The following is a 26,377-nucleotide window of genomic DNA, read 5'->3' on the forward strand; positions in this document are numbered from 1 at the left end:
AGAGTTCAGGACCTTAGTCAATTGCTGAAGTCGATCCGCCTTCCATTTACTCTGATATTCTCGGGACATCTTCTTTTTTTGTCTCTTTTTTTCTTCTTCTTTGATTATGAGTTGAGACTCATCTCGTGGGTCATTTCGAATCGGGTGGCTCGAGTTTAGACCTGCGGGAGAAAACAAACAAACGAACGAAATTTTCTGCCCCAGTTTCACTAGGAAAATTTCGTGAATTATTCGCCAGGAAGTTCATAAAATTGATGAAGGAAGATAAAAATGCTCAGTTCAGGGTTGGAGCCCTAATACCGACTAGCTGGGGAGAAGTTCGGTTTTAGAGTTGAAACTCTAATACTGACCAACTGGGGAGAAGTTCACCTTAGGGTTTTAAAATCCTAATGCTGACTGAAGGAAAAGTTCAGTTTAGGATTTAGAACCCTAATGCTGATTACAGGAAACAGTTCAGTTTAGGGTTTAAAACCCTAATGCTGGCTGAATGGAAAAGGTTCAGCTTAGGGTTTAAAACCCTAATGTTGGCTGAGTGGAAAAAGTTCAATTTAGGGTTTAAAACCCTAATGCTGATTGAAAGGAAAAGCTCAGTTTAGGGTTTAAAACCCTAATGCTGGCTGAATGGAAAAGGTTCAGCTTAGGGTTTAAAACCCTAATGCTGACTGAAGGGAAAGTTCAGTTTAGGGTTTAAAACCCTAATGCTGATTACAGGAAACAGTTCAGTTTAGGGTTTAAAACCCTAATGCTGATTGCATTGAAAAGCTCAGTTTAGGGTTTAAAACCCTAATGCTGGCTGAATGGAAAAAAATTCAGTTTAGGGTTTAAAACCCTAATGCTGACTAAAGGAAAAATTCAGTTTAGGGTTTAAAACCCTAATGCTGATTGCATGGAAAAGCTCAGTTTAGTGTTTAAAACCTTAACGCTGGCTGAATGGAAAAAGTTCAGTTTAGGGTTTAAAACCCTAATGCTGATTGAAAGGAAAAGCTCAGTTTAGGGTTTAAAACCCTAATGTTGGCTGAATGGAAAAAGTTCAGTTTAGGGTTTAAAACCCTAATGCTGATTGAAAGGAAAAATTCAGTTTAGGGTTTAAAACCCTAATGCTGACTGCATGGAAGAGCTCAGTTTAGGGTTTAAAACCCTAATGCTGGCTGAAGGAAAAAGTTCGGTTTAGGGTTTAAAACCCTAATGCTGACTAAAGGAAAAATTCAGTTTAGGGTTGAAAACCCTAATGCTGATTGCATGGAAAAGCTCAGTTTAGGGTTTAAAACCCTAATGCTGGCTGAATGGAAAAAAAAATTCTGTTTAGGGTTTAAAACCCTAATGCTTACTAAAGGAAAAATTCAGTTTAGGGTTTAAAACCCTAATGCTGATTGCATGGAAAAGCTCAGTTTAGTGTTTAAAACCCTAACGCTGGCTGAATGGAAAAAGTTCAGTTTAGGGTTTAAAACCCTAATGCTGATTGAAAGGAAAAACCCTAATGCTGGCTGAATGGAAAAAGTTCAGTTTAGGGTTTAAAACCTTAATGCTGATTGAAAGGAAAAATTCAGTTTAGGGTTTAAAACCCTAATGCTGATTGCATGGAAGAGTTCAGTTTAGGGTTTAAAACCCTAATGCTGGCTAAAGGAAAAATTCAGTTTAGGGTTTAAAACCCTAATGCTGACTGAAAGGAAAAATTCAGTTTAGGGTTTAAAAACCCTAATGCTGACTGGCTGGGGGCAAAATTCGAGAACAAACAACTGACCTCTTTTTTTGTTTTGAATTTTCTTGTTTTAGTAAAAACAAAAGAGAGTTTCGCGGAAACTTACCTTTCGAGTGAGTTCCTTATTGCCAAGATATTTCTTGTACCCATGTACCTTCTCCTTTTGGGCGACACCTGCTTCTTGCACGGTTGTCTTGGATTAAACCTGTTTCAACTTTTCAGACAAAGAACATTTGTTAGTTCGGAAATGACGGTCGGTTTGGTGACCTTGATCGTTCCCGGTTGCTTTGTTGCGTTTTCATTTCTGTTGTGAAGTCCCGCCATTGATTTGATTCATATGTCGAAACCCTTTAGACCGCTCAAGCTTGCATTTCCAGGTTCTGTGATGATTTGCCTCGTAAGGCCCCCTTTTTTCTTTTTTTTTTTTTGTGTTCCGTTTTGCTTGGAGGTTCTCATCGGGGATTTTATTGGGGGTATTCTGTACAGAAGGAAGTCCTATGGGGGAATATTTACAAAGTGTATTCTTTGTGTGGATCTTTGTACAATGGGGCATGCTGGGTAATTGTTTCGCAGTAGGCTTTCTAGGCTTGGTTGGGGTAAGATCTTCGGGGAATTTTTACAAAGGGACTCGCTGGGGATGTGCTGGGGAAATTCCAACGGGGATTTTTTTTTTATATTGGGGAGACTCTGTGGGAGATTGTACAAGGAGAGACTCTGTGGGGATTTGTACAGAGGGAGACTCTGTGGGAATTCGTCCGAAGGCGGACTTGCTGGGGGAGATTTCTCTCTTTCCTCTTTACTTTTAAACATCATCAAACATCATGATTCATCAGGCTTGGGCAATCGTACCAACGAAATGAGGCGTTTTCCTTCAAGAGATGGGATTCCGTGCAAACAAACCTGCCACCTGCCCTTTCCGGTGTATCCTGAACTTGGGGTTAAAACATAAAAGGGATTCGAAGAGAAACAAAGAAAGGAGAAAACAAATTTCAGGAAGGGAGTGTCCCTTTTGGGACGAGAAAGACTTATCTGAGGAAGATAACGCTGGCTTTAAATGACATGACATGCTCTTTGGACTGGATGCCTGACCTTCCATGAACTTGCGTTTCCCTGAACCAGAACGGATCTGTGATTCCAAACCGGTGGAGCTTTGCCGAGACCTCTATGGGGTGGAGTCATTCTTTTCGGCCAACAGCGCCCTTTGCGGGTTTTCGCTGGCTGACCTCTCTCATTTCTCTTCTTGTCATCTCTTGATAGCACTCTGTGTGAGTTTTTACTAAACAAGCTCTCTCATTTTTGTTTCTCTACTCCCGTCGCCTCGTGGTGCCCGAAGGTCTTCACCGACGAGACTCTCTCATTTTATCTCTCTCAATTCAGAGTGTGCCGGTCTCCATTTGTGACGCTCATTGGTTCCCACTATCTTTGGTAATTGATCTGAAAGCTTGTGCTTGGTAAAGAGAGGCAGATGATACTAACTTCCAAACTGCTCGACGTGCCCCGGTTTCAATTTCAGGGTGAATGGGATTTTATTGTTGGTGTGACTGAACCTCAGGGAGAGGCTGCCTACGTATCCTTTCGGAATCAAGTCAAACGTAGTTCAGGCCTCAATCAATGTTTTTTTTGTTTTTTTTTTGTTTTTTTTTGTAAGCGGCTCAAAGGTTTGTAGAGAGAATTGGGTAGTGTTTGGGGAGTAGTGGGGAATAAAACCTTCGTCATTTCAAATGCGTCAAGACTACTGGAGTATAATTCAGACGTAGTATCTCTTGACTGCATCCGCATTTACTGCTTGTGTCGGGGTCATTTCCTTCGATATCACCTAAATACAATGCTCCTCTCGGCAATATCTTCCTTATGATGTATGGGCCTTTCCAATTTGGAGCAAACTTCCCTTTTGCTTCCTCATGATGCGGCAGAATACGCCTCAGTACCAGCTGACCTATTTCGAAATTCCTAGGTCGGACCTTTTTGTTGTAAGCACGGGCCATCCTTCGTTGGTACAACTGTCCGTGACAAACCGCGGCCATTCGCTTTTCATCAATCAAAGTCAATTGCTCTAACCGAGTCTTGACCCACTCGCTGTCTTCGATTTCTGCTTCGACAATGGTTCGAAGCGAAGGAATTTCTACCTCTGCCGGTATTACAGCCTCGGTCCCATAAACCAAAAGATAAGGAGTCGCTCCTACTGATGTGCGTACCGTAGTGCGATACCCCAACAATGCAAATGGTAACTGCTCATGCCACTGTCGGGAACTTTGGATCGTTTTCCTCAAAATCTTCTTGATGTTTTTGTTCGCCGCTTCCACAGCACCATTGGCTTTCGGCCGATAAGGAGTAGAATTCCTATGCGTTATCTTGAATTGCTCGCATACATCTCCCATCAAGTGACTGTTCAAGTTTGCTGCGTTATCTGTAATGATAGTCGCAGGAATACCGAAACGACAGATAAGATTTGAGTGTACAAAATCCACTACAGCTTTTTTAGTGACCGACTTGAGAGTGACAGCTTCTACCCATTTTGTGAAGTAATCGATGGCAACCAGTATAAACCTGTGTCCATTCGAAGCCTTCGGTTCGATTGGTCCAATGACGTCCATGCCCCAGGCGACAAATGGCCAAGGTGCAGACATGGGATGCAGCTCCGTGGGAGGTGCATGAATCAAATCACCGTGCACCTGACATTGATGACACTTCCGAACGAAGCTAAAGCAATCCTTTTCCATGGTCATCCAGTAATAACCTGCTCGAAGGATTTTCTTTGCTAAGACATACCCGTTCATGTGAGGTCCGCACACACCTGCGTGTACTTCGTGCATGATCTTTCTTGCCTCCTCGATATCGACACATCTTAGAAGATTGAGGTCCGGGGTCCTCTTATACAACAATTCACCGCTTAGAAAGAAACCACTTGCATGTCGCCTAATGGTCCTCTTTTGATCTCCAGTAGCGTGCTCGGGGTATTCTTGTGTCTTTAGGAACCTCTTGATGTCATGGTACCACGGCTGCGTATTTGATCCTGCCTCGATTACATTGCAGTAACCGTGTCTTTCCTTGATTTGGATTTCCAAAGGATCGACGTGGGCGTTGCCCGGGTAGGGTAGCATTGAAGCCAAAGTAGCAAGCGCATCTGCCAGTTCATTGTGACACCTCGGGATATACCTGAACTCTACTGAGGTAAAGCGCTTGCTGAGGTCCTCCACATGCTGTCAGTAAGGGATAAGTTTGACATCCCGAGTTTCCCATTCGCCTTGAGCCTGCCGGATAATCAGGTCAGAATCTCCCATAATCAGTAAGTCTTTGACATCCTGATCGATTGCCATATGCATGCCCATGATGCAGGCTTCATATTCAGCTGTATTATTTGTGCAAAAGAAACGAAGTCTAGCTGTGGCGGGATAATGCTGACCAGAAGGTGAGATCACAATTGCCCCAATCCCTACACCCTTGGCGTTCACGGCTCCATCAAAGAACATCTTCCAAACATGAGCTTCCTCCGAGACCACTTCTACGGTGTTTACTTCTTCATCTGGAAAGTAGGTATCCAATGGCTGGTATTCCTCATCGACCGGATTTTCGGCCAAATGATCTGCTAACGCCTGGGCTTTCATTGCCGTGCGAGTGACATAGACTATGTCGAATTCCGTAAGCAAGATTTGCCATTTAGCCAGTCTCCCAGTAGGCATTGGTTTCTGAAATATATACTTCAAAGGATCCAACCTGCTTATGAGGAACGTAGTGTGGGCTTGGAGATAATGTCTCAACTTTTGAGCAACCCATGTGAGAGCGCAGCATGTCCTTTCCAGCAGAGTGTATTTGGCCTCGTTGCCGGTGAATTTCTTGCTCAAGTAGTAGATTTCTTGCTCCTTCTTCCCGGTTACGTCGTGTTGCCCAAGGATGCAACCGAAAGAGTTCTCCACAACTGTTAGATACAAGAAAAGTGTCCTTCCCGATTCTGGAGGGACCAAGAACGGGGGATTCGAAAGGTATTCTTTGACTTTATCAAAAGCTTCTTGACATTAAGTGGTCCATTTAATCGCTGCATCTTTCCTTAACAGCTTGAATATGGGCTCACACGTGTTTGTCAGCTGCGCAATAAACCGACTGATGTAATTCAACCTGCCCAACAGACTCATCACGTCTTTCTTTGTTCTCGGGGGAGGTAGATCTCTGATGGATTTTATCTTAGTTGGATCTAGCTCAATTCCTCTCCTGCTTACGATGAAGCCCAAAAGTTTGCCTGACGGAACTCCGAAAGCGCATTTGGCTGGGTTCACCTTCAAGTCATACTTCCTTAATCTCTCGAAATATTTCCTCAAGTCTTGGATGTGATTATCCTGCGTCCTGGACTTGACTATCACATCGTCCACGTACACTTCTATTTCCTGATGCATCATGTCATGGAAAATGGCAGTCATGGCCCTCATGTAAGTAGCCCCAGCATTCTTCAAACCAAATGGCATGACCCGGTAACAGTAGGTGCCCCAAGGCGTGGTGAAGGCAGTTTTCTCGGCGTCCTCTTCATCCATCAATACCTGATGATACCCAGCGTAACAATCTACGAAAGACTGTATCTCGTGTTTGGCGCAATTATCAACGAGGATGTGGATGTTGGGCAGCGGGAAATTATCTTTAGGACTTGCTCTGTTCAAATCTCGGTAATCTACACATACCCGAGTTTTCCCGTCCTTTTTTGGTACTGGAACCACATTCGCCAACCATGTTGTATATTGGACTACCCGAATCACTCCCGTTTTCAGTTGTTTGGTGATCTCCTCTTTAATCTTGTCACTGACCTCAGTTTTGAACTTTCGTTGCTTTTGTTGAACTGGAGGACAATCAAGATGAATCGGCAATTTATGAACCACTAGATCAACACCTAGCCCCGACATGTCATCATATGACCAAGCAAACACGTCTTTAAATTCAAAAGGAAGTTGAATTATCGCCTCTCGCGTTTTCTTGTCCGTGTGAATGCTTATCTTGGTCTCCCGGATTTCTTCCGGAGTTCCTAAATTTACCGGTTCAGTGTCATTTAGATTTGGCTTAGGTTTATTCTCGAAGTATTCCAACTCTCGGTTTATCTCCCTAAAAGCCTCTTCCGCATCATATTCTGGTTCTGGGTTCATTAATTTGCAGTTAAATAGCTCATTGTGATCTGGGCGTGAAGTCCGCAAGCATGTCATATTTAAAGCCGCATTATTATGACTGAAAAGAAAGATAAAAAGTAAAAATAACAAAAATCAGAACAAGAGAAAGAATGGGAAAGCAATGATGATTTTTTTTTATTTTTCTTTGGAAAGCTGGAAGACAACAATGTTTACAACTTAGGAATTCAAAACAACAATTGAAAAGAAGAAAACGTTCAAGTTATGTCCTGGAGATAACTTGTGACACAGGAAAGGTGGCAGGACAGGTCTACCCGGACTTCCGTCTAGTCGGGAATGGCGTAGCCTCCCAGTTTTGAAGTTTGGCGTTCGGCCCCATGTACATCATCTCAGCAATGCTTGTGCCTTCACCTGGTTGAACCATGTGGACCTCGTAGAGCATCTTTCTCATCACCCCACATATCTCCTCGATTTCCTCAGCTATGAAGACTTCATGATCTTTTTCTTCAACGTACCTTGGCCTGATGAAAGTTGCATATAAATCCGGCAGTGGTCGAGGTAACTTCCAACCCTCATTTTTCCTTTTCTTTGCCCACTCTTCGTCTGCTGGAGTAGGTTTGAAACCTAGTCCAAAAGGTTTCTTGGTGACTGGCAAGGTAATGGGTTCTGTTATTCCCTGAAGGGTTCGTCCAAGCCCCTTCCCTGGCCTAAATCCGTGCCGGATCATCTCTTTGGCCACCATAACCGAGGCGTTAGACAAGAAAGGCTGGGGGCAGGGTATTCCCTCTTCGTGCTGCTCTGCCAGTACAATCTCAAAAGCTTGATAGACCGTATGTTCGCTCCCTTCTCTCGGTTCCAGATATGGGGTGGATGGGTCCCGATAAATAGCATGCTCATCTTCCCCATGGACCACGATCTCTCTGTCTTCGTACTCGAACTTCACCATCTGGTGAAGAGTGGAAGGCACGGCTCCTGCCGCATGGATCCAAGGTCTGCCAAGGAGAAAATTGTAGGATGTATCCATGTCGAGCACCTGGAAGGTTACTTGAAATTCGACTGGTCCTATGACCAACAACAGGTCTATTTCTCCCATGGTATCTCTCTTGATGCCGTCGAAAGCTCTTACGCAGACATTGTTGGATCGGATTCTTCCGGTCCCAATTTCCATTCTTTGCAGCGTGGAGAGCGGGCAAATGTCAACACCTGAACCCCCATCCAACATTACCCGATTGACATAATAGTCTTCGCATTTAACTGTTAGATGCAAAGGCTTGTTGTGTGTCGCTCCTTCCGGGGGTAAATCATTCTTGCTGAAAGAGATTTGGTTGACGGCGAAGAATCTTTCTGTCATCCGCTCTAGTTGTTCAACCGAGGTTTCAACTGGCACATATGCTTCATTCAGGGTCTTCAGTAAGATCTTTTGATGCTCGGCCGACCTCATCAATAATGATAGCATGGACACTTGCTCGGGGTACTTGCGCAGTTGATCTATCACTTCGTAATCCGGCATTTTCATTTGTTGGAAGAACACTTCCGCTTCTTCAACACTTACGGGCTTCTTTGGCGGGAAGCGCCTTTGTGTGGCGTTGTTCAGTTCTTGGGTATTTGAATACCTTCCAATGAAAGTATTTTCTGGAAGTTCTCCCATGACCTCTTTACCTTTGTACATTACCAAAGTCTTTTGATAATTCCACGGCACTGTGGACGGGTTGGTCATTGGCTTTTGTGGCACGCGTCCGATAACCACTGGCTCATTCAGCCGAGGTGGTTGAATCGTCCCCCGGACCACATAGGCCCCTTTCGGCACGTACATAGGTTTTGTCTTTTTGATTGCGAAGTTCTGCGTCTTCTCAGCTCGACCTCGTGGTATGTAAAGAACTCCATCCCCTACCGGTGCCACTTTCTTCTCCACCTTCTTTTCAAGTTCTTTCTTTGTAGCCTTGGCCTCTTCCCCCTTTCCTGGTTTCTGGTCTGTTTCGGGCCTCTTCCCCGTGTCGACAATGGCAATTATGGCTTTCAGAGCAGGTTCGAATTCTTTGTCTTCGCAAATCATTCCGATCAGCGGACCATTATTGTGAGCAGGCAATGGATTGTTAGTCACATTTGGGATCTCTTCATCCCTTAGCACTATTTTCCCTTGCTCTATCAAATTCTCGACCACTCTTTTCAATGACCAGCAATCATTTGTATCATGTCCCTCGGCCCCTGAATGATAGGCGCATCTGACTCCAGCTTTGTAAGAAGGTGACGTCGGGTTTTGCCTTGTTTGAGGGATTGGTTGCAAGAAACCCAATTGGACTAGCTTAGGGAACAAAGTAGAGTATTGCTCACCGATGGGCGTGAAAGTCCGCCGTCGAGGTGGCTCCTGAGGGCGAAAGTTATTCTGCAGGGGTTGTGGGTTATAGTGGTTGCGGTAAGGAGGCTGATTTCTGGGAGGTGGAGCTGGGGCTCGGTTGGCTTGTTGTGGTGGATGGGCATAAGGTTGGGCATTCATGACCATATGAGGTTGATGAGCATATGCCAAATTGGAGTGGGGGAAATAGTGTTGTGAGGTTCTTTCCGGGAAACGGGGCCTGGGATGACGATACTCCCTCGCTTCCGAGGCTGCCATAGTTGTTTCTTCTTTCTTCTTCCCTCTGGTCATTCCTCCGGACCCGCTTTGGACGGCCTGGGAGGTTGCCCTTATGGCTGCTTGACTCAGAATCCTACCTGTTTTCAGACCACTTTCTACCATCTCTCCAATCTTGATCGCTTCCGCGAATGGCTTACCCATGGCTGACATCATGTTTTTGAAATAGTCAGACTCTTGAGCCTGGAGAAAAGTAGTGACCATTTCCACTTCATCCATGGGAGGCTTCACTCTTGACGCCTGTTCACGCCACTTAATAGCATATTCTCTGAAGCTTTCTGAAGGTTTCTTCTTCAAATTCGACAGAGAATTTCGGTCTGGCGCAATGTCGATGTTATACTGGAATTGTTTCACAAAATCTCTGGCGAGATCATCCCATATATGCCATCGAGACATTTCCTGGTCCATATACCATTCCGAGGCTATCCCTACTAGACTTTCCCCAAAATATGCCATTAGCAGTTCTTCTTTTCCGCCGGCTCCCCGCAATTGGTTGCAGTATTTCTTAAGATGTGCAATGGGGTCACCGTGCCCATCGTATTTCTCGAACTTCGGGGTCTTGAAACCCGCTGGCAGGTGCACGTGAGGGAACATGCATAGGTCGGCGTAAGAGACGCTCTTTTGTCCGCTCAATCCTTGCATATTCTTCAAACTTTGTTCAAGGCTTCTCATTCTCTTGGCAATCTCATTTTGTTCTGCAATTCTGGAGTTCTGATCTTGCCCGGGTGCAAGCTCGCACTGAGGCGGTAGAGGATTAGTGCTGGTAGCGAACCTAGTTGGTTCCATTGAGAACGATGGTGCTTGGAATGTAAAAGAGGATGAGTCAAAGCTTGGCTTGTACGTGGTAGGCTGTGCCGTAATCGGGCAAGGCGATGCAGTAAAGATGTTCATGCTTGCATCAGTGGATGACATTCGGGGATGAGGCTCAGAAGGCGATCCAGCAGAGAAGGCTGAGGTGGCTGGGTACCCGAATGGGGTAGCAGGATAATTTATGGGGACATTAGAAGTCCCACTTGACCTGGAGAATAATTCAGGGAATCCGGGGACGACACTTGGCGGCTCTTTCCCATTATTCCAATCGTCCAGCATTTCCAACATGCGGAGCCGTAGGATTCTATTTTCCTCCGCAGTTGCGGATTCAGGTGTGAGGACGGCTGAGATCGAGCTCTCCTCGGAAACAGGGATTGTTTGCAATGGAATTTCTGAAGACATTTCCACACTTCCTTTTGACCTGGTGAAGTAAGTGTGAGTACTGCTTCTGGTCCTAACAACAGGTAGTTGAACACTTCTCCTTGACCTCGTGAAGTATGAGTGCGAGGCCAGACTTTCACCAAACCAACCGTCTTTTCAAAACCCTGGATACTCAACGACAAACGCACGGTTAATTTGCAGCGAATAACAGGTAGTTAATCTCACGTTGGCCATGATGCACCTATACAGTTAAGTGGATTACTACATGTTTGCTACGAGAGCATGCGTCATTCCGGCATTTTTCCTCTTTATTAGTTTTTTCCCTTTTTTTTATTATTATATATTTTTTATTTTGCAGTAAAAGAAATGCGACCGGATCCGATGAGGATTGCCTACGTATCACGATGCCTACGTGAATCAGATCATTACGTAGTTCGAACTAACAAGTATATAAATAAAGAAGCAAGTGCTCATTTAGCATAGGGCTCAAAAGATTTGACTATTCTTTGTTTATTTACTTATTCATTTTTTTTATTTTTTTTTGGAATTTTTGAAAGAAATACTTTAAAAGAAGAAAGAAAATTTTGTTTATTTTGATTTTTGTTTTATTTTTTAAAGAAAGACTTCTAAAATTTATTTGCTTTTGACTTGAATTCTGGAAATTTATTAAAAAGAAAATATGTTTGGTTGATTTTTTTTCGTTTGTTTTACCTTTTCTACGGAAGAAAGAATGTATATGATGTTGCCCCTTAAATTTTGAAAGAGGGACTTTTAAGAAAATGATGTGAAATTCAGAGTTTTATTTATTTACAAAAGCACTTCTAAAGAAAAATCCTAATATTTTGAAATTCAATTTTTCAAATATATATACATATATTTTTTTAAAAAAAAAACATTTTACAAAAGAGAGACTAAAAAGCAAAGAGTATTTTTTTTTTGGATTTTTATTGCTGATTTTTAATTCTTATTACATTATTTCACATGAAAGCCTTCAGAAAGAAGGAGACTATTTTTATTTGGGTTTAAGAAAACTTCTATATTATTTTTTGTTTCTTTTTTTTTTATATTTTCTAAGGAAAAATTTATAAAGAAAGAACTAAAGGGAAATTTATTTTTTTGGATTTTTGAAAATTGGGGCCGGAACCGATGAGGTTTGCCTACGTATCTCACATCCGGTGAGAATCAGACCCGCGTAGTTCGGTCATATCATGAATAGAGAAAATCAAATAAACCTAGAAATCAAGAATACGTATTTTTATTATTTTTGAAAAGAGATAAAGACTAAAGAAAATATTTATTATTATTTTTTTAGGAAATATTTGGACTATTAGTCTGAATTTATAAAAGGGGTACTACAAAAGAAACAACATTTTTTTTTTGAATTATGAATTTTCCGTTTTTTTTTTACTTTTTAAATAAATACCTTCTTTTTTTTGGTTTTGAAAATGATAAAAAGAAAATTTTTATATATTTTTTTTAAATCGAACTAGAAGACAATCTCTTTTTTTATATATACATATTTTAGAAGAAATTCCGGCGAGGTTTCGACACTACTCGGACATTGGTTCTATTTTTCCAAAATAAGTAATTATCTCCCTATACCGCTATTTTTCTTCTTTTTTTTCAAAACCGGTCAGCATACGGAACCGAGGCAAATAAATGCGCAAAACAAATAGGATGCAGCAGGGTGGTTTTTTCATTTCAGGTTGCCTGTCCTAGACGGACCCAACCCCTGTGTTGAGTCCCCTAAGTCAAATGCGACATGATGCAGATAAGCGTTCCTACTAGGTATCCGGCATGAAGTCAAGTTATTCTAGGTTCGTAACCTGGGTATTTGTTCTGGACTGTGTACCCGAGCGGACAACTCGAGTCGAGGAGGGGGCTACGTACCGGGGACCCGCGAGATCGTCCGGCTTTGTAACTTGTCCGACCTCTTTCTTATTTCAGGTATTGACACTAACAGAATAGGGAGTCTCGACCAGCGAGCTTCTCCCCGGAGGTAAGAAGAGAAGGGTTTCGGCACAGTTTATATACAGTTCAGATAATATCAAAGCGGTAAAAGACAACATTTAGCAGGTTATGCAAAAACATGTGATAAAGATCAGATAATAAAGCCAAATATAACAATTATTCTAAGCTCGAATTCTTGAACCCTGAACCAGTGGTTCTGGGTTAATCATCCCCAGCAGAGTCGCCAGAGCTGTCACACCTCCTTTTTGCGCGCCCGCCCCGAAGGGTTAAATGCGCGAGGGAGTTTTTCCAATTTAAGTGACAATATTCGAAATAGGATTATTTATTTAATTCAGAGTTGCCACTTGGGAAAGGTTTGGCTTTTGGTGTCCCAAGTCACCGGTTTATCTTGAATCCCAAATCGAGGAAATTTTCGACTTTCCCAAATGAAGTCTGCGAACCAGAAATTCTAAGTAAGGAATTATGTTGACCCGAGGGAAGGTGTTAGGCACCCTCGAATCCCGTGGTTCTAGCACGGTCGCTTAAATTGTTATAATGGCTAAATATCTGATTTAAATACAATGTTATGACTTACATGCTTTTATTAAGTTTAAACCGCTTTTATCATTATCACTTATTTTATAGAATTGCAACGCCGTGAAAATACATCTCGAGCCACGTCACAATCAATGCGCCCGTGATTGTCAACACATTTTGACTTCGTTGAGATTTGGATTTGGGTCACATCAATGTGCACCCGAATTTAAGAATATGATTTAATTAAGTCGCGCCTAAAGAGCCTAACGCGTTATTATTTTTGAGAAGGCCATGAGATTCACTAAACGGCCATGCCTGAATTCTAAATATTTATTATGATTATTTATCGAGGGCCCCACAATTTTGCATTTTTTATTTGGCGAGGCTCGTCTCTATTTTAGAAAGGATATCCTAAAGTGGCTACATTTCTAATACATTTGTCCCTAAAATTAGAAGAAAAGGTACATGCTAATTTAATTATATGCTTTGGCCTGATCCGGATTCTTATGATTAATTATTTACAAAGTTAAGAAGACGTTATACTTTAATGGAAAAATGCTTTAATCTGACAAGAAATCACATACGAGCTAACGAAATATTACACTTAATCTGAACATTTCTTGAGTTGAACTTAACTAAACTTATTTAGGCTAGATTAAAGGATTTAGCTACTAGATATTATTACCAATGGGACTTTGAATGTGACCCTATGTACTGCCTAATGGAACCCAAAAAAAAACTAAAATGAAACAGAAACAGCATTGTACAAGGTCGGAGTATACGTACCCCGTACTAACAAACAACTGACGAACTAACACAAAGGGCTAAATTCAATCGAGTATCAGTACATACTTTCACACTATTGAATTATAAACTAATCAATTTTTTACAGACCCGTTAATGTACCATGAATATTACAACAAATACTTGAACTTCTTCAACCTTTTCATTTCATGCTTTCAAACTGTTTCAGTTACATCAATATGGGACTTGAAATGTGTACCTGGAATGCTGAAATGCAAAGAGGAAGAAGAGAATAACAGGGAAGATCAGCAGCAGCAGGAATCAGAGTAACAGCAGCGAATCAAAACAACACAGCAGAGCAGATTCTATTGCAAGGGGTGGAACTATAGTTGAAGAGAAAGTAGCCAAATGAAGCAGCACACAGTGTGGTGGAAACAAAACTCCAGACAATCCAATTCCGAGATATACCAAATGCAACAAAACACTAACAGTAATCTCGATTGAAACTTAGAAGAAGCAACACTACCTAACAAATTGACAACAGATGAACTTCAGACAAACAAAACCAAGTTTCTGATTTCCTAATCTGTTTTATCTCTTTCTTGCTCTCTTTCTATTTCTGTATATATGTGTATCTACGTATGTCTCCAAACCTCTCTTCTCAGATCTCTCTTGATCTCCTCTATCTTTTCCTTAACAATTTCCCTCTGTCTCTCTCTATTATCCGATGTCCTCTTATGTCTGTATCCTTTCTTTTATAAGCCTAAACCTCAGCCCTTTAACAGCCTGTTAGACCAAAAGAACACCCCTCCCATGTGCCATCTTCTTTTCAGTTTCCACTTAGCTATTTAAGTATTAAACCCATGACATTCCCTTGGCAGGCTTAAACTTTTTAGTAATGTTTATTACTTCTGAAATTTAAAGCAGAATATGGGCAGCAGGATGTAGTCTGACAGCACATGCTGTCCAACTATTTAATTCAAAAGCACTTAGGCAGGGCACAGGCTGTGCACAAAATGCACATGTTATGCATAAGTGCACATGCCCTCCAATTTCAAAACTGTGACTAAACAGAACATTGATCTTTGCATTTCTGATTCAAATTACCAATTATAAATAAGCAAACTCAGTTCCTAATTGATTCAAACAAATGCTTAGCATAAGTAAGTCGATTTGTTATTGTTCGGACAACTGAAACTAATTGACGACATATGTCGACTCGACTATACTAGTTATAACACGTACAATCGTAACAAAAAATCAGACATTTAAAGGTATCACACAAGGGGTTCATATTGCAATGTTAACACAGAAAGGCCCTAGGAACTAAATGAATGACCAATTACGAATTCAATTGAACATACAGTTTATACACACACATTATGAAGAAAGACTTGACTGAATACAGGAGTCCGGGCAAAGGGGGCAATTGACAGTTGACAAAAGAAATTCAGAGACAAATTACACAAAATATGCACAGACATCTAAACCACACACGTACTGAATAACAAAGAGAAAACAAACTTACCTTAAAAACTTTGAAAGAAGGAACAGAAAATCAGCTTGTGTTTGAACAGACCCTTTTTAAGGTTGAATGGACTTTAATCGAAGGGTTTCTCAGATGAGAAACACTTCGATAAAGGTCCATTAGACCCTAACCTCTTGTCTTAACAGGCACGGACCGGGCTTGGGGTTTTTAGGTTTTGTGGAAGGTAGATTTGGAACTTGAGCTTCCATGGTTAGATTCGGACCAAACCAAGCATGGTTTGGTCACGAGGGGGGTCCGGGGATTGTCTGGTATGAATCTAGGACAGATCGGCGTAGATCGAGTTTTGCTCTAATCTTCAAATGAAGATTCGAGGACCTAGAGGATGATTCGAACTAAACGATCAACAGGTCCGTGTTTAGGGGGGGTGAGATGGTCCTATGGTGTTAAGGTGAAGGCCACCGGCGTTCATGCCGCCGGCTTTCATGGTAAAGGTGTACAGAGGCGGCTCTAGGGTTTGGGGTTCTGGTGAAGACGATGAAGGCTGGGGTTCGGATAGGGGGGCAGGGTAAGGTTATGTGTTTATATAGTTAGTGGGTAGGTGGATCCTGGCCGTTGGATGAGATGTGATGAAGGGCCAGGATCCTTCGACTAACAGGGAACGGCGTCGTTTCAAGGGTAAAGGGTTGGGGTCGGTCCGGGTGAGACGGGTCGGGTCTATTAGTGGGTACGGGGTGTGAGATTTTGGCCATTGATCAATCTGAGATCAACGGCCCAGATTAGACCATGTTAAAACGGTGTCGTTTGGAAGCTTTGGGTATCAGCTGGTCTGGACCGGGGCAGGCTCACTCTCTGGGCTTGATTTGGGCCTCAAATTTAATAAAAATGAGCCCAAGCAGATTTTCTAAACAAATTCTGCATTCTCTTTTATATTTTCTTACATATATTTTTATTTTATATTTTTTAAAACAAACCCAAGTAAATCAAATTAAAATTAAATAGACACTTAATACAAATATTTACACACATATCAAAATATTTGAAGCAGGTAAAATCAAACAAAACAAAAATCACGGACCAAGATGCCTATTTATGATTTTCTATTTAACAACCGGATTACGGTTCAAATTACGCATGACACATACATTTTTTGTATTTTGTTTTAATAAAAATAAAATGGGCAAAAGTCATAAATAATTAACAAAGTGCCATGTAAAAAATCCAAAAATTGTACAGCAGGACCAATTGTTATTATTTTTATTTCTTTTGGAGCAATCGTCGCGCGAAACAAAAATCACATGCTCACAGTGCCCGTTATTGATTATTTTCGCTTGGGCTTTGTTCCCTTAGCATATTGTGATGTATTCGTTCTGATTTTGGATAGATTCGACGAGCGTGGAGGCCGATTTGCGGGGGAAAGGCATCGCGAGCTAGAGATTTCGCCGGTTCGAGGTGAGTAATAATTGTAAATGATATCCTGAGGGTTTGAAACCCCGGATTCTCACATCATAGTGCTATATTGAGGTGAGACACGCGCTTGATGATGATCGTGGGGTCGTTTACTATTGGGGATTGTGAATTGGTCCATCTCGATTGACGCTTTTACCGCGTATTTAATTGAAACTTATTTGTTATCATCATTAATTGGACTGATTGCCATATTTTGACTTCGAGCCAACTATTTGAACCCTCCGGGGATTTTTATCACTATTTCCTTACTGTTTTTACCTACTACTTGAACTCAGTCGTATTGTTTTCCACTGTTTAATAATCAGCCACTTTTACTCGGTTTTGAATCTAAAATGATATACTAAATGATGTTTTTGGCTGAGAACTACTGTTTTTACTAATTCCTGAGGGGCTTATGTGAGTTCTGGACTGAGTATGGCCGAGGGCCAGATGTGAGGATACTAAGGGATCGGGCTGCGCGCCGCAATAGAGTTATACTGATACGGATATAAGGCCGAGGGCCTAGATTTTGATGCCACGATATGGCTTGATATTGCGCTTGGGCCGTAAGGGGCCCCTCCCAGAGTCTGCACACACCCAGTGAGCGTCGTCGACGAGATATATGGATCGGGCTGCACGCCGCGGTGATTTATGGATCGGGCTTCACACTGTAGCGATATATGGATCGGGCTGCACGCCGCAACGGTGTTGGTACTGTTTTATGTGTTTACTTTATTTCATTTGTCTGCCATTATCTGTTGTTTGTACTACTTTATGTGATATCTATCTGATTGTCTGGCATTATCTATTAATTGAGTTTTGTGCCCGAGGGGCGAATTTTTGTGCTTATCCGCGCTATTTGTTTTGCACTCATTTGTGTAACTATTGAAAAAGTCATTTTTTAAAAGTGGTTTAAACTGAGCTAAGATGTTTTTCCAAGGATTTCACAGTTTCACTACTTTTACTCAAAAGGTTTTAGACTGCCCTATACAGCATGATGGTTTGTTTTACGTGATTTCTTACCACTCAGTTATTATACCTTTATTACTCACTGAGTTGGAGAACTCACATTACTCCCTACACCTCGTGTGCAGATTCAGGTATTTCAGAATCCGGTAGTAGGTGTTGATTGCTCAGACGCAGAGTCATCGGAGTTAGCAAGGTGGCTGCATGACGTTCACAACATTGCTTTCTTCCTCTCTTTTACATTACTGTACTTAGTACACTTTTGACTATTTTTGTTATATTCAAACCTTGGTAGATGCTCATGACTAGTGACACCCCGATGTCGGGCTTGTATATTAATTCTGCACCGTTCTTTCAGACGTATATTATGAAACATTGTTCTAATTAAAGGTTTAAAAATGACTCTTAATTATTAAAGGGTCAATGTGAGAGTTGTGTCGGCTGGCCTTGTCTTCACGAGAGGCGCCATCACGACCGGGCCAGTTTGGGGTCGTGACAAGTTGGTATTAGAGCCTAGGTTACATAGGTCTCACGAGTCATGAGCAGGTTTAGTAGAGTCTCGCAGATTGGTACGGAGACGTCTGTATTTATCCTCGAGAGGCTGCAGAACCTTTAGGAAAAACTTCACATTCTTGAATTCTTATCGTGCGTCCTTGATTTAGCTTGAAATATAACTCTTGAAATTCCTTCCACGCGTTCGTATGCGCGCATGAGCGCTCAGTATCCGATGTGCCTTGATGGCTTGTGATCCCCTGATCGAGGGGCGAGATGTGATCTCTGTGAGTTTGATGTGAGGCCAGTCTGGAGGACTTGAGGCCGGATCTTTGCCTATGGCTTGAGCACCGAGGTGCTGATTGTGTGAGCCAGTGCCTTGAACTTATATGTTCGGTATCATCCCTATTAGTGGGAGTGACAGTTGGATAACTATGTGATGAGTATGTTAGTACTGCGAGATGTATCTATATGACTTAAAAGTGACGAGAAAGGTCTGTGGGGGGATAGAAAAACTATTAGGTGTTTGAATTCCATCTTGGTTCGAGGTGTAGCCCCGAGTTATGGGCGTATGAAGAATCTTTCAATGTATCCCAGTTGAGAGTGAAGTAAATTTCATGTTGCGGTATGAGTTTAGACTCAAGAAAACTAAGTAATTGCGTACGGTTTGTGACGGTAGAAGGTATACATAAATGTTAATTGAAGACAAAACAGGTGGGTTATCTCCTGTGAAGAATTTTGGGGTTGTGTGACCCTTATGCGTCTGTTAGAAGATCTCATTTACCAGTGAAATATAAGTGTTGAAATTTGAATGTGGGTCGCTTCAGAGAGCAGGATTGACTGTTGTGCGAGTGAATTGCAAGATTTGCTGAAGAGTTAAAATTCTAGATGATCTGTGTTTTCACCAGTTTATAAAAGATTTGAGTTTAATCTCACTATGGTATTGTGGCATCAATAGAGTATAAGTGTTATGAGTTATCGAGTGTGTTTTGATCTATGGTTTCGAGCCAAGTGGGGGAGTCTGCTGTTGATTGCACTGTTATGCGCTATGTTGGTTCCAGTTTGAGGCGCACTGGTGAATCAGTTATGGCTTACGGACACTGAGACCGAGGATGTCTCGAGTAAAGGAAAAATTTTGACAGAGGTTATGTCATGCTTCATAGGTGTATGGGAATCTCAGAGTGTCTTTGTGACGACCCAAAGGGTCATCACCGTAATTCTTCCTTGTTCCGTGCTTCCGAGGCCTTGAGAACCTCGCTTTTAGTTACCTCAATTTGCGTGCGTAGTCCGGGTGCGTAACCGGAAAGCTTTTATGTTGAAATATGCGAATTATGTGAGAAATTTGATGAATTTTGATATTAATATGACTTCGGTCAATATTTTGGGTAAACGGACCCGAACCTGTGATTCGACGGTCCCGGAGGATCCGTAGAAAAATATGGGACTTGGGCGTGTGCCCGGAATCAAATTCCGAGGTCCCAAGCCCGAGAAATGAATTTTTTGTGTGAAATTGTTTCCTGAAATTTATTAAGGAAAATGAAGAAGAAAATTGATCAGAAAACTGTGGTATCGGGCTCGTATTTTGGTTCCGACACTCGGTACGAGTCTTAAATATGTTCTAAGCACTATCTGTAAAGTTTGGCTAAAAACGTACGTCATATGACGTGTTTCGGACTTATAATGGGGAATTTGAGTTTTATGAAAGTTGAAAGAAAATCATGAGTTTTGAGGCTTGATCCTATGTATATGATGTTATTTTGGCGATTTTATCGCACGAGTATGTCTGTATAGTGTTTTTGAGATCATATGAATGTTTGGTTTGGAACCCCGAGGGCTCGGATGAGTTTTGAGTGGGGCCCGGGAGGTCTTAGGCTTAAAAATGCAAGTTCAGATGTTGCAGGCCCCAGTACGGCCGCGGTCATTTCCGCGCGGTGCGCGCTGGCAGCCACGCGGCCGCGGTGCTTTTCTGTGCGGTCTGGGTGGTAGAGTTCAGAGGGTCGACCAGTGCGGCCGCGCACCAAATCAGTACGGTCCGCGCTGGGTGGGTTCAGAGAAAACCCACTCCTTCCCTCCCTCGGCGCGACCGCGGTACATTTCTACGCGGTCTGCGCCAGCCCCCAGCAAAAGTATATATATTCGGGACTTTCAGTCATTTTTTCACTTTTCAAAAACCCAAAACCTAAGAGGCGATTTTCCAAACAACGTTTCTTCTCCAAACCATTGGTAAGTGATTTCTAACTTAATTTCTTCACTTCTTAACATCTTTTAACATAATTTCAACTTCAAATCAAAGATTTTCATGGGAAAATTGGGTGTTTTGGGTAGAACCTAGGTTTTCTACAAATTGAGAAGTTTGACCTCAATTTGGGGTCCGTTTTCAAAACAAAACATATATTTGGATTCGTGGGAGAGTAGGTAACCGGGTTTTGGTCCGAACCTCAAGTTTCGACCACGTGGGTCCAGGGGTATTTTTGACCTTTTTGGGAAAAACCTTGTAAAACTATTTTTATGCATTGGGGTTAGTTCCAATAGTAATTATTAATGCATTCAAGCAATTTGTGACTAGATTCGAGTGGTTGGGTGGTGAATTCGAGAGGCAAAACTATAATCGAGACTTGAGTTGGAGCAAGTGTTCGGTCTAACCTTAGCTTGATGGATTAGAAGTTGAGTCATATCTACTACTTGCTTCTTGTTGAGTACGACGTATAGGCAAGGTGACGAGTATCTATACGTTGGTGACAAGCATGACCGTGAGTCATATATTGTTATTTCCATGATTTTGTTGTATTATTCATGCCTTGATAAAGATTTCTATTTTTGTTGTGTAAAGTTGTGAAGAGAATTGTGACCTAAGAACATTGAGGAGCATTGACTCCAATTGTGTAACGAATTGGGAAAGTATAAGTGATAATTGAAACTCTAGAGTATTAGCTCGAGTGGTGAAGGGAGTTGTGAAGTAAAAGTAAGAAAGGGAAGAGATTATCACGTTGTACCCTTGCCGGGCTATTGTTGAGTTGTGGTTCCCTTGCATTGTGTTCTTATTTGATATTACAGATGCTTAGGTTGATGATTCTTTGCGTTAGGTGTTGTAACGAGTTTGGTTATAGCTGAGGTAGTTAGGTGTTGTAATAAGTTTAGTTATAGCTGAAGTAGTTAGATGTTGTAACGAGTTTGGATATAGCAGAGGTAGTTAGGTGTTGTAATAAGTTTAGTTATAGCTGAAGTAGTTAGATGTTGTAACGAGTTTGGTTATAGCTGTTTCTCCCTTGCCGGGAAGTTAGTATATTCCTTATGTTCCCTATTTGGATTTGTTCGTGATTGTTTTCATCGACGATATTGATGAACTAAAATGGGAGCGGGTGATACGCCTACAAAAAGATAATGAAATGGGAGCGGGTGGTACGCCTACCACAAGATAATGAAATGGGAGCGGTGGTACGCCTACCACAGGATATGATGAAATGGGAGCGGGTGGTACGCCTACCACAAGATAATAAATTAGATCGGGTTGCACGCCGCAACTGCTATATATATATTAGATCGGGTTGCACGCCGCAACAGATATTATATTGGATCGGGTTGCGCGCAGCAATAGCTATATATATATGTGGATCGGGTTGCACACCGCAACAATGTTAAATGATAAGGGATCGGGTTGCGCGCCGCAACAGTATTGTTATTGTATCGTTGTTAGTATTGAGCTGTCCTTTCATATTTTAATAAGTTTCTTTTGTTGGTCTTGATATGTTTCCCCGAAGCATGTACCCCTCCCATTTTAAACTACTTATTCCTGTTTATTTTCTGCAACATATTATATATCTGCTCAGGTTTATCTGGAGTTTGGTCCTAGCCTCGTCACTACCTCGCCGGGGTTAGGCTAGGCACTTACCAGCACATGGAGTCGGTTGTGCTGATGCTGCACTTCTGTGCTTTTTGCACAGATTACGGTACCGGAGCAGCTTTAGGACCACAGCAGTAGCTTATTGATCGGGAGCTGACTTCAAGGTAGCCTAGCTGACATTCGCATGCCGAAGTCCTTCTCCATGTTTAGTTTATCTTCATCGTACCGAGACAGATACTTTGTAATTCCATTCATACTTGTTTGTAGCACTCTTTAGCAGTCCATGTGTTAGTGACACCAGATTTTGGGTAGAGATTTGTCTTAAACTTCCGCATTTGAATTTCAGTTTTATAAACTAAAAGTCTTCCATTTTTTTTATTTAATTGCTTTCGTATATGGTTATTCTTGAGAAGTTATCAGAGAATGTTTAAAGTTTGGCTGGCCTAGCTCCGTTAGTAGGCGCCATCACGACTCTCGATGGTGGGGAAATCCTGGTCGTGACAAGTTGGTATCAGAGCTCTAGGTTGCGTAGGTCTCACAACTAGTGGAAAACTCGGTAGAGTCTGAGGGATCGGTACAGAGACATCTGTATTTATCCCCAGAGGCTACAGAGTTAGGAAAAATTTCACCTTGTTCTTTCTTGTCTTGCGATTCTGTTTCTCAATACTGATTATCGTCTACTTTGTTCTTTCGCAGATGGCGAGAACACGTGATTCCCCTTCTACTGCACAGCAGCCCGAGCCCCCAGCAGCAGCTCCTATTAGGGGCAGAGGGTGAGGCCGAGGCCATGCCAGAGGCCGAGGCTGGGGTAGAGCCCAACCCCGAGCGGCAGTCCTAGAGGTGGAGCCTCATGTTGACTATGATGAGGGGGTTCCAGCTCCAGCAGCTCCAGTGGGCCCAGCTCAGGTCCTAGAGGGCTTCATTGCCACTCCAAATCTTCAGGACGCTCTGGTCCGATTTGTAGGCCTCATGGAGAGTGTCACCCGAGCGGGTTTTCTTCCAGTAGCACCAGCCACTTCTCAGGCTGGAGGAGGGGATCAGATTCCTACTACACGCACTCTGGAGCAGGTAGCTCCCCAGACTCAGACTCTAGTGGTTTAGCCAATTGGAGTAGTTCAGTCGGGTATCAAAGCTCGGACCGGCGATGGAGCGGCTATCTCCGCCGATGCTTTGTGGAGACTGGATAGATTCACCAAGCTATTCACTTCCACTTTTAGCGAAGCATCTACTGAGGATCCCCAGGATTATCTAGATAGCTGCCACGAGGTTCTCAGGAACATGGGTATTGTTGAGACCAATGGGGTTGATTTCGCTATATTTCGTTTGTCTAGATCCGCCAAGACTTGGTGGAGGGATTATTGCTTAGCCAGACCAGCCGGATCGCCATCTTTGACTTGGGAGCAGTTTACGATATTATTTCTGGAGAAGTTTCTCCCCGTTACCCAGAGAGAGGCCAATCGGAGGCAGTTTGAGTGCCTCCAGCAGGGTTCCATGACTGTTACCCAGTATGAGACCAGGTTCATCAATCTAGCTCGCCATGCTCTCATCATACTTCCCACTGAGAGAGAGAGGGTGAGGAGGTTTATTGATGGTCTTATTCAGTCGATTCGTCTTCAGATGGCCAAGGAGGCCGGGAGCGAGATCACATATCAGGAGGCGGCCAATGTGTCCCGCAGAGTTGAGACGGTTCTGTACAGGAAGGTGGTCATGGATCGGATAAGAGGCCCTGTCATTTAGGCAGATTCAGTGGTACCTCGTTTGGAGGTAGAGATTCATATGGTAGAGGCCATCCCCCTATACCCTTTCAGTCAGCACTCCAGGCCTCACATGGTACTTCGGGCGGTAGTGGTTCTCAGCAGCGCTATTCGGATTAGCATCCTATTAGTGCACCACCGCTTCAGAGCTTTTGAGGAGGTCATTCAGATCGACAGGGTCAGCCTCAGCCTTCTCCCTGCTGCAGCAGTCAGGTGGGTGCTACGAGTGTGGTGAGTATGGTCACATCAGGAGAGCTTGCCCGATATTGAGGGGTACACAGCCACAGCAACAGGGTCCTCGAGCTATGATTAAGGCACTAGAGGCTCCACAGGTTGCCCAGCCAGCTAGAGGCGGGGGCAGAGTGCTAGAGGTGGAGGTAGAGATCCTAAAGGTGGAGGCCAACCAGCAGCAGGCCGTCCCAGAGAGGCAGTTCAGGGTGGTGGGGCTCAGCCCCGGTGTTATGCTTTGCCAGCTAGGCCAGAGGTTGAGTCTTCCGATGCTGTCATCGTAGGTGCTATTCTGGTCTGTGATAGAGGTGCTTCAATGCTATTTGACCCTGGGTCTACATATTCGTATGTGTCATCCTATTTTTCACCCTACTTGGTTATGCCTAGCGATGCCTTGGGTGTTCCTGTATATGTATCTATACCGGTGGGTGATTCTATAGTGGTCGATCGAGTGCATCATTCTTGTGTAGTAGTATTTTAGGGTCCTAAGACCCGTGTTGACTTATTGCTCTTAGATATGGTGGACTTCAACGTTATATTGGGGGTGGATTGGTTTTCCCCGTACCATGCTATCTTGGATTGCCATGCCAAGACCGTGACCTTAGTCTGACCAGAATTACCCCGTTTAGAGTGGAGAGGGACTTCTGGTCATTGTACCCGCAGTGTTATCTCGTATGTGAAGGCTCGGCGTATGGTCGAGAAGGGATGTTTGGCCTATTTGGCATCCATTCGCGATTTTAGCGCGGAGGTCCCTTCTATTGATTATGTGCCCGTTGTTCGGGAGTTTCCTGAGGTTTTCCCTTCAGACCTGTCGGGTATGCCGCCCGACAGGGATATAGAATTTTGTATTGATTTGGCTCCGGGAACTCAGCCCATTTCTATCCCGCCATATCGTATGGCCCCGCCGGAGTTGAAAGAGTTAAAGGAACAGTTGCAATGTTTGCTTGAGAAAGGTTTTATTAGACCTAGTATTTCGCCTTGGGGTGCGCCAGTGTTGTTTGTTAAGAAAAAGGATGGTTCGATGAGAATGTGCATTGATTACCGGCAACTAAACAAGGTTACAATTAAGAATAAATATCCACTGCCGAGGATTGATGATTTGTTCGATCAGCTTCAGGGTGCCAAGGTATTCTCAAAGATTGACCTGAGATCTGGCTACCATCAGTTGAGGATTAGGGCATCCGATTTCCCTAAAACAGCATTCCGCACTCGGTACGGGCATTATGAGTTCTTGGTTATGTCATTTGGGTTGACCAATGCCCCAGCAGCCTTTATGGATTTGATGAATCGAGTGTTCAGGCCTTACTTGGACGCGTTCGTGATAGTCTTCATTGATGATACTCTGATATACTCCCGCAGTCAGGAGGAGCATGATCATCACCTCAGAGTGGTTCTTCAGACTCTGAAGGATAGTCAGTTATACGCCAAGTTTTCGAAGTGCGAGTTCTGGTTGAGTTCTGTTGCATTCTTGGGCCACGTTGTTTCAGCAGAGGGTATTTAGGTTGATTCGAAAAAGATTGAGGCAGTCAAGAACCGGCCTAGACCAGCATCAGCCACAGAGATTCGGAGTTTCTTGGGATTGGCAGGTTACTATCGTCGGTTCATGGAGGGGTTCTCATCTATTGCAGCCCCGATGACCAGGTTGACCCAGAAAGGTGCCCAGTTCAGATGGTAAGACGAGTGTGAGGCGAGCTTTCAGAGGCTCAAGATAGATCTGACTATGGCACCGGTGTTGGTTTTGCCCACAAGTTCAGGGCCCTATATAGTCTATTGTGATGTATCTCGTATTGGACTTGGTGCAGTGTTGATGCAGGATGGCAAGGTCATTGCCTATGCTTCGAGGCAATTGAAGGTTCATGAGAAGAACTATCCAGTGCATGATTTGGAGTTGGCAGCCATTGTTCATGCTTTGAAGATTTGGAGGCATTATTTATATGGTGTGACGTGTGAGGTGTTCACGGATCATAAGAGTCTTCAGTATTTGTTCAAGCAAAAGGAGTTGAATTTGAGGCAGAGGAGGTGGTTGGAATTGTTGAAAGATTATGACATCACTATCTTATATCACCCGGGAAAGGCCAATGTGGTGGTCGATGCCTTGAGTAGGAAGTCAGTCATCATGGACAATCTTGCTTATATTCCGGTCGGTGAGAGACCGCTTGCTTTGGACGTTCAGGCTTTGGCCAATTAGTTCGTAAGGTTGGACATTTCTGAGCCTAGTCGAGTATTAGCTTGCACGGTCGCTCGTTCTTCGTTATTGGAGCATATCCGCGATTGACAGTTCGAAGATCCCCATTTGTGTGTCTTGAGAG

Source organism: Nicotiana sylvestris, chromosome 9 (genome assembly GCF_000393655.2).
Source record: "Nicotiana sylvestris chromosome 9, ASM39365v2, whole genome shotgun sequence".
In the NCBI taxonomy this organism is placed as follows: Eukaryota; Viridiplantae; Streptophyta; class Magnoliopsida; order Solanales; family Solanaceae; genus Nicotiana; species Nicotiana sylvestris.